The sequence below is a fragment of the Gadus macrocephalus genome, chromosome 20, assembly GCF_031168955.1.
Source record: "Gadus macrocephalus chromosome 20, ASM3116895v1".
Lineage (NCBI taxonomy): Eukaryota > Metazoa > Chordata > Actinopteri > Gadiformes > Gadidae > Gadus > Gadus macrocephalus.
Window position 1 is genome coordinate 11319065 of NC_082401.1, and position 7494 is coordinate 11326558.

The following is a 7494-nucleotide window of genomic DNA, read 5'->3' on the forward strand; positions in this document are numbered from 1 at the left end:
AGTTGACCGGCCAGACTGTTTCTCCACCTGTGTTTCCTCAGTCTACTGCTGAGCCGAGTGTCCAGCCTAAGGTTCAATGTGATACTTCCACCAAAGAGACAACTAGGTTGCCTATGATTAGAAGTAATCTGATTGCTGCTCAGAAAGAGGACGTGACTTTGGTGAAGTGTTTTGATGCGGCTCTTGCTCCAGAGAGCGCTAAAAATAAAGAAAGTGATTATTTTGTTGAAAATGATCTCTTGATGCGGAGATGGAAATCTCGCGCTGAGTTTAATAATGACTGGACTAATGTCTTTCAAATTGTTGTGCCTACACCGTACCGACAGGCCGTTCTATCTCTGGCTCATGAACATCTCTGGTCTGGTCATCTAGGTATTACAAAAACCTATGACCGAGTGTTGCGACAGTTCTTCTGGCCAGGTTTGAAGCGAGATGTGTCGTTGTTTTGCCGTACATGCCATGTATGTCAGGTCACGGGGAAGCCTAATCAGGTTATAAAGCCTGCGCCTCTTCACCCGGTCCCAGCTATAGGGGAACCGTTTGAGCATGTACTTGTGGATTGTGTTGGCCCTCTGCCAAAAACGAAATCCGGTAACCAGTTCCTGTTGACCATAATGTGTGTAGCTACCCGGTACCCTGAGGCGATCCCTCTTAGGAGCATAACAGCTCAGTCAGTAGTAAAGGCCCTGATCAAGTTCTTTTCTACTTTCGGGCTCCCTAAGATCGTGCAAACCGATCAAGGTACCAACTTCCTTTCGGGTATTTTTGAACAGGTTTTAACATCACTGTCTATATCACACAGAATCTCGAGTGCTTATCACCCGGAGTCACAGGGCGCGCTCGAAAGATGGCATCAGACGTTTGAGTCAGTGTTGCGGAAATATACCATGGAGAGTGGTAGGGAGTGGGATGAAGGAGTCCCTTTGGCTTTATTTGCAGTTAGGGAAATAGTGCAAGAGTCACTAGGATTTAGTCCAGCAGAGCTGGTATTTGGTCACACAGTGAGAGGCCCTTTAAGAATGTTGAGAGACCAGCTAACTGGCGAGAGTTCGCCCACCCAGCGAAACGTTCTGACCTACGTGAGTCGCTTCAGAGAACGACTGCACGAGGCTTGCAGTATCGCTAGGGAAAGTCTCTCTGTTGCACAACAGGGTATGAAGCGGCATTTCGATAAGAAAGCACTTCCGCGGTCTTTTCAAGCAGGTGACTTGGTTTTAGTGTTGCTGCCCATTCCAGGTAGTTCAATGAGTGCACGATTTTCAGGACCGTACACTATTGACAGGAGTTTGAGTGAGACTGATTATGTAGTCAGAACCCCTGATAGAAGGCGGAAAACCAGAGTGTGTCACATTAACATGTTGAAGAAGTACTACACTAGAGGCGACGCTCAGCTCGAGACACGCAGTGCGCCTCTTGTAGCCACTGTTGCGGCTGCGGTGTCAGTAGCTGTGAGCCCGCTACGGCAGTGAGTGATGAGGATGGACTGAGTTTGCGCAATGCCCAGCAACAGACCCCTCGGTTGGCAAACTCAGAAATGTTGTTAAAACTACCGTCTTTAATGCATCATTTAAGCAGGGAACAGGAAGCTGACCTACTCTGCCTTATCTCTGAGTTCCCCTGTCTGTTTGGAGATGTGCCTACCCGCACTACGGTGTTAGAGCACGACATAGATGTGGGTGAGTCCAGACCGATTAAACAGCACCCATACAGAGTAAATGCCTACAAGAGATCTCTGATGAAGAAAGAGGTTGATTATTTATTGGAACATAATTAAGCACAGCCCAGCTCTAGCCCATGGAGTTCTCCGTGCTTATTAGTTCCAAAGCCTGACGCGACTGTCCGATTCTGTACAGATTATCGGAAGGTAAACAATGTCACTGTGCCGGACTCTTTTCCTATGCCCCGCGTAGATGATTGCGTGGATACCATAGGATCAGCTCGCCTTGTAACAAAGTTTGACCTATTGAAAGGTTATTGGCAAGTTCCCCTTTCACCACGGGCTTCTGCCATCAGTGCTTTTGTGACTCCAGATCATTTTCTACAGTATTCCGTGATGGCTTTCGGGATGCGAAACGCACCGGCCACTTTCCAGAGGTTGGTGAATATTGTGTTTAGTGGTGTGCCTAACTGTACTGCATATTTGGATGATGTGGTAATACACTCGTCAGAGTGGCCTGCTCATGTGGATTCGCTCAGAGCCGTGTTTCAACGACTGGCTGATGCGTCTCTGACACTGAACCTCGCGAAATGTGAGTTTGGGAAGGCGACGGTGACCTACTTGGGTAAACAGGTGGGCACACACACACACACACACACACACACACACACATGCACGCACACACACACACACCCACACATGCACGCACACACACACACACACACCCACACTCACACACACACACTCTTGTGGTGGAGATCTCAGAGGGGGAATTTGAAAGAGCGATGATTAGAATCCTGTCACACACACATTTTGAAACATTCATCAGGTGCAACGAGTAGTCTCCAGCCTTTTCGATTGCTGTGATGGATTGGCGGGGAAGGGCCTTAGTCAGCACCTATAGCCGGGCCTGCCTCTTTTCTTGGTTAAATGGTAGACAGGTCTCCCTCTCAGCTGGGATGAATGGGGCTGGCACAGGGATAACGTACATGCCCTGGAGGCCGGCCCAGGACGGGACAGCCAGCAGTTAAAACCTTTTGCTTTTTGTCTCGTGTTCGTCTTGATAGAATCAACCAAGACACCTCAGAGGAATGGGAGGGTTGTCTCTTTTGGTCAGAATGACAAAGAGCGAAACAGGGGGACCCACCGAGGTGATCGCTACACTGAATACAGATTGTTCCCTTTTTAGATAATCCTGAATTGATGCTGATGCGATATGTGATTTCTAACTAGAACGGTACTAGAGCTTTAAAAAAACGATGTCTGACAAATCCTTTCCGGTAGGTACTCTGTTCTCGTTGAAGTTGTCGGGCTCCTGATCGTCAAAGACTCAGACACAAGATGAAACAACAGCAGCGGTCGTGATGGGCTATAAAGTCGTGTGTAGCAGTGAAAACTATAAGCCAGACAAAAGTCTCTTTCTGATCATACAAAAACGGGGGCCGACTGTACACTTGGCTGTTATTTTTATCCCTTTTTGTCTGCTGCTAAACTTAGGCAACATGTCACCCCTCCACCCCCTCCCTCCCTCCCTCCCACCCTTCTCGTGCATGTGGCAGTTGATATTTTGGTTTCAAAAAGGGGAATTAGACTTTTCAGTCCTGCACGTCCCGACCTTTGGCTGCCTAGTGACACAGCGCTGGATGGCCTTCGGTCCACATGCGTGCCAGGCCTTTCTTCCAGGAGGGTGAGGGGGGGGAGGGGGGGGAGTGTGAAACCAGTCAGGATCCGCAGGATTCCTCCGACACGCCGTTGCGTTCCCCCGGGCTGAACTCATGATGACTCTGATGGAACCATGAGTAGGGGCTGACCTTTCAGCGTGTCCGTCCCCGCTATGCTACTCGCTCCCCTGCTCTCCTCCTCTATCCCTGCCCCCTTTAATGGATCCTCATCGCTGCCCTCATCCTACCGATACCTCCCCAGTCTCTAGGTCCTTGACACAGGTGGAGATGAAGGTGTTATACGGCTCTCTCTCCCTCTCTCTATAACTCTCTCTCGCTCTGTTTTTGTCACTCTCTCTCTCTCTCACTCACTCACTCACTCACTCACTCACTCACTCACTCACTCACTCTCTCTCTCTCTCTCTCTCTCTCTCTCTCTCTCTCTCTCTCTCTCTCTCTCTCTCTCTCGGTCTCTCTCTCTCTCTCTCTCTCTCTCTCTCTCTCTGTCTGTCGGTCTATCTTTCTCTGTCTATCTCTTGGTAAACAGTTGGAATGGCAGGTGGAGATCGACATGGAACAGATGCAGAGACAAGATGCACAATTCACCTCCTCTCCTGTTTCTCTGGGTCACATTTTTCTTCTTCTGCTCCCTCCCAGGGACAGCGGTGGGGAGCCATGTAGACACAAAGAGAGAAATACAGCAGGCTGTCTTGGCAAGACAGCGGCAATAGAGAAGTGAGGGTAACAAGTGTGTTGGGCATCTATTGTTTTTTCTGGGGAAGGGAAGCTGATGTAGGTATGGTTTCCTTCTCCACAGAAATAGCCAAGAGCTGAAAAACACATAAGTTGAGCACACATCTTTACAATTCTTTGACAAACACTACAGGTTGCACGTGTGTACATGTGTGTGCATAATGTGTGTGTATGTGTACGTGCACCCCTTTCTGCTAGGTAGGGTGGGTGGTGGTAGGGCATTGGAGCATTGTGCTGTAAGTACTGCATGTGACAGAGTTGTGCTAAAAGGCGAGAGAGAGAGAGAGAGAGAGAGAGAGAGAGAGACGTGTACTATGTAAACAAGCTGTCAAAATAGAAAGTGCAGGGACATTTTTAAACCCTTTGGAGGATGGAAAAGGTGAGAAATCACACAGAACGCACAGAGCCGCACTCAAAGTGGTCGAGTAGGGGCGGAGAGAGAGAGAGAGAGTGAGAGAGAGGGAGAGTAAGAGAGAGGGAGTGAGAGACAGAGAGAGGAAGGGAGAGACTGAGAGAGAGGAAGGGAAAGAGAGCGCGCACAAGCGAGAAGTTAACCACACGCGCGTGAGAATCAGAAAGCGAGAGAGGGTGGGAGGGACTGAGGGGAGCAACAGAGAGAGAAAGAGAGAGAGTGAGAGAGAAACGGTAAGACATAGACTCAGTGACAGAACCAGAGCAAGGGCGAGGAGGAAGGGACTGTCTCTGTGTGCGCGCGGGGGTGTGTGTGTGTGTGTATGTGTGTGTGTGTTTGTGAAGGTAAAAGAGAGAGAGAGAGAAACAGAGAGGGAGCGTGGACGTTAGAAGGAAAAGAAAAAAAGCCAAGCGTAATTAATTCAGGCTGGATGGGAGGGACGTTGTTGTCGGTTGCCGTTGCTCCAGTGCCCGCACCGCGCCGCTTGTAGCCGCGGGTTTTCAGAGAGAGCGACAGAGAGCAGGACAAGGCTGCTCTCCGGGAGCCAGACGGCAGACAGGAGCTCTGGCAAGCCCCGAGACCCGCATCAACGTCTACAGCCCCATCTCCTTCTCCTCCTCCTCCTCCTCCTCCTCATGCTCTCCTAGCGGTCCGGCCACAGGCTGTCAGCACGCCACTGAGGTGCACCGCCAGCAGGGATGGCACGCGGACAAGGCAGGCATGGCCTGAGGTAGGCAAGAGTATCCTTGAATGCTCTCTCTCTCTCTCCCTCTCCCTATCCCCCTCTCTCTCTCTCTCTCTCTCTCTCTTTTCCCAACCTTGTTGCGTTCCCCGCTGCCGTGTCTCCAAAGCCCACCAATACTGTGTTATTGATCAGCCCGCCTTGTATTCATCAGTGCCCTTCAACTCCTCTTCGCTCTCTCTACTCCCCCCCCCCCCCCCCATCCTTTCTTTCGCCTCCCCATACACGCCGTACATCTCATGTCTCACTTGATATCGTGTGTGTTCACTGTAAACGTCCTCCCCTGTCTCTCCCCTCGGTTGCTTTCTGTGTTATTTCCAGGCATTGCGTCGGCTCTCTTTATCGAACGCTGCATGTGTGTTCACTTTGCGTTCGGATGAGCCCGAACAAGTCCTGCTTTTTTATTCCCCCCCCCCCCCTCTCTCTCTCAGCTTCAACTTTTCATTAGCCGCCAGCCGCCGGGACTAAAACAGCAACACCGCTTAGATGTGGAAATGCAGGCTGAACTTCACCTCACTCTGCTGTTTGGGAATAGAGGCGTGAAGGTGGGAGTCGCTATTGTGTGTCTGTGTGTGTGTGTGTTTGCTGTACGGCCAGATTTATGATGAGAGAGTCCGTAATGGAGTCCACACACTTTAATTTCCTCAAGGCCCCAAGGTGAAAAGAAATGTCAACGCTTTGACGAAGATCCTGAATGGTTTTTCCTGAGCATTGTTTTTTTTCTTTAATTGCCGATAATAGAAAGAAAGAAAATAATTGAAATATACCGATTCCCGACTCTCCTCTTTTCAAACAAAGTAGTAGCCCCCCACTTGTACAGCACCTGCAGAAAAAAATGTGACGTGCTCATCCTTCAAGGGTCAAGCTGAAACCGCTTCGACCTCTGTGATAATCCAGCAGCATCGCTGCAGCTGGGACTAGACCTTGACCCTTATTTAGCTTTTTGTTCCTGGTTTCACACTGCCAGTAGGTAGAAAGATGTGGGAAGAAAAGTGCATTTGGTTTGTAGTTTCTTAGCATTCATGTTTGAGTCTATAGGGTTCTATTTTTAAAGGGACATGCATCGACAAATGACACTCTTTGCTCCTGTACACATGAGAACACGGTGAATACTATTTATTGATTTAGCACTTAGGTCATCTTAGTTACGAAGCCTTAGAATACAGATTTGATGATTAAATATATGAATAGACAAATCAAAAGATGAAATGAGATTGTCTCAATGTTCTATAAATATTCAATATTTTGAAGAATACTAATACCGTGTGCTTGTTTCTCCCCGCCTTTACCTTGGTCCTGCTAGTACGCTCCTCCTCCGCCAGACAGCTGTGCTGATTTATCTTCCGTTGTTGCGCTTAATTACGTCTCATTAAGTAATCACCGTATGCAATGTTTATTTACTCCACCGTCCCCCTCGGAGTCACAGGCTGGCCATAAACACAGACTGGGCTTCCTATATACTATATATATATATATATATATATATATATATAGAGAGAGAGAGAGAGAGAGAGAGAGAGAGAGAGAGAGAGAGAGAGCTCAAGGGAGAGCGGCGCAAAGAAACTGAAAGAGAAGATAATGACAGAAAAGACACGACTTGTTCACAATCATTTGTTCATGCTGCTCACGTTCTGAGACCTAAAAGAGGCCACTGAGGGGATATACTGTGTGTGTGTGTGTGTGTGTGTGTGTGTGTGTGTGTGTCAGTGTGAGTGTACACAAACAACTGTTTATCCGTCCCCCGGTTTCTTTGCGGCCTAGCGTGGTTTGCGATCCCAAGTCCCTGAACACTTTGGTGTACATTTATACATAAACCCCATTAGGGGTTTATGTATCTGCCCGCATCTCCCTGAGCTGCGGGCAGGGAGATGCCCCCCCCTCCCCGAGGCTCTATGGAGGTAGAGGAGGGCCACGGTGGCACTAACATGTCCCCGCTGGGATGCCTCATCGGCCCCTGGCTGCGCCGGCCCCGAAACACTCCTTCATTATGGGGACGAACACTTTGCCTCTCACAACCGGGACGGCCATGATTAGGAGCGGCCCGTGCACATCACAGATGGAGCCCAGCGCAGAGGCATCATCGCTGGGACAAGGGCGTCAGAGCTGACTGGCAAGGTGCTGGAAAGGGCCAACCTGTTTAGTCCATGGGTGGTTGGCCGCTCTCTGTGAATTATGTGTCATTCGTATTGTGGTGCAGCTTTGTTCCTCCTTGTAACTCCTCACGACGTTCAGAGCTGAGATGATCCGTCCGTGAGTTTAATGTCTATCG

At 49.3% G+C, this 7494-nt stretch overlaps 1 long non-coding RNA gene across 1 annotated transcript; it reads left to right on the plus strand.

Annotated features, from left to right (window-relative positions):
* Positions 1 to 4038: 4038 nt before the first annotated feature.
* LOC132449148 (uncharacterized) lies at positions 4039 to 6689 on the plus strand. The gene is made up of 3 exons (XR_009523518.1): positions 4039 to 4053; positions 4136 to 5213; positions 5657 to 6689. It is a non-coding gene; the product is annotated as an uncharacterized LOC132449148 (long non-coding RNA).
* The last annotated feature ends 805 nt before the right edge of the window (positions 6690 to 7494 follow it).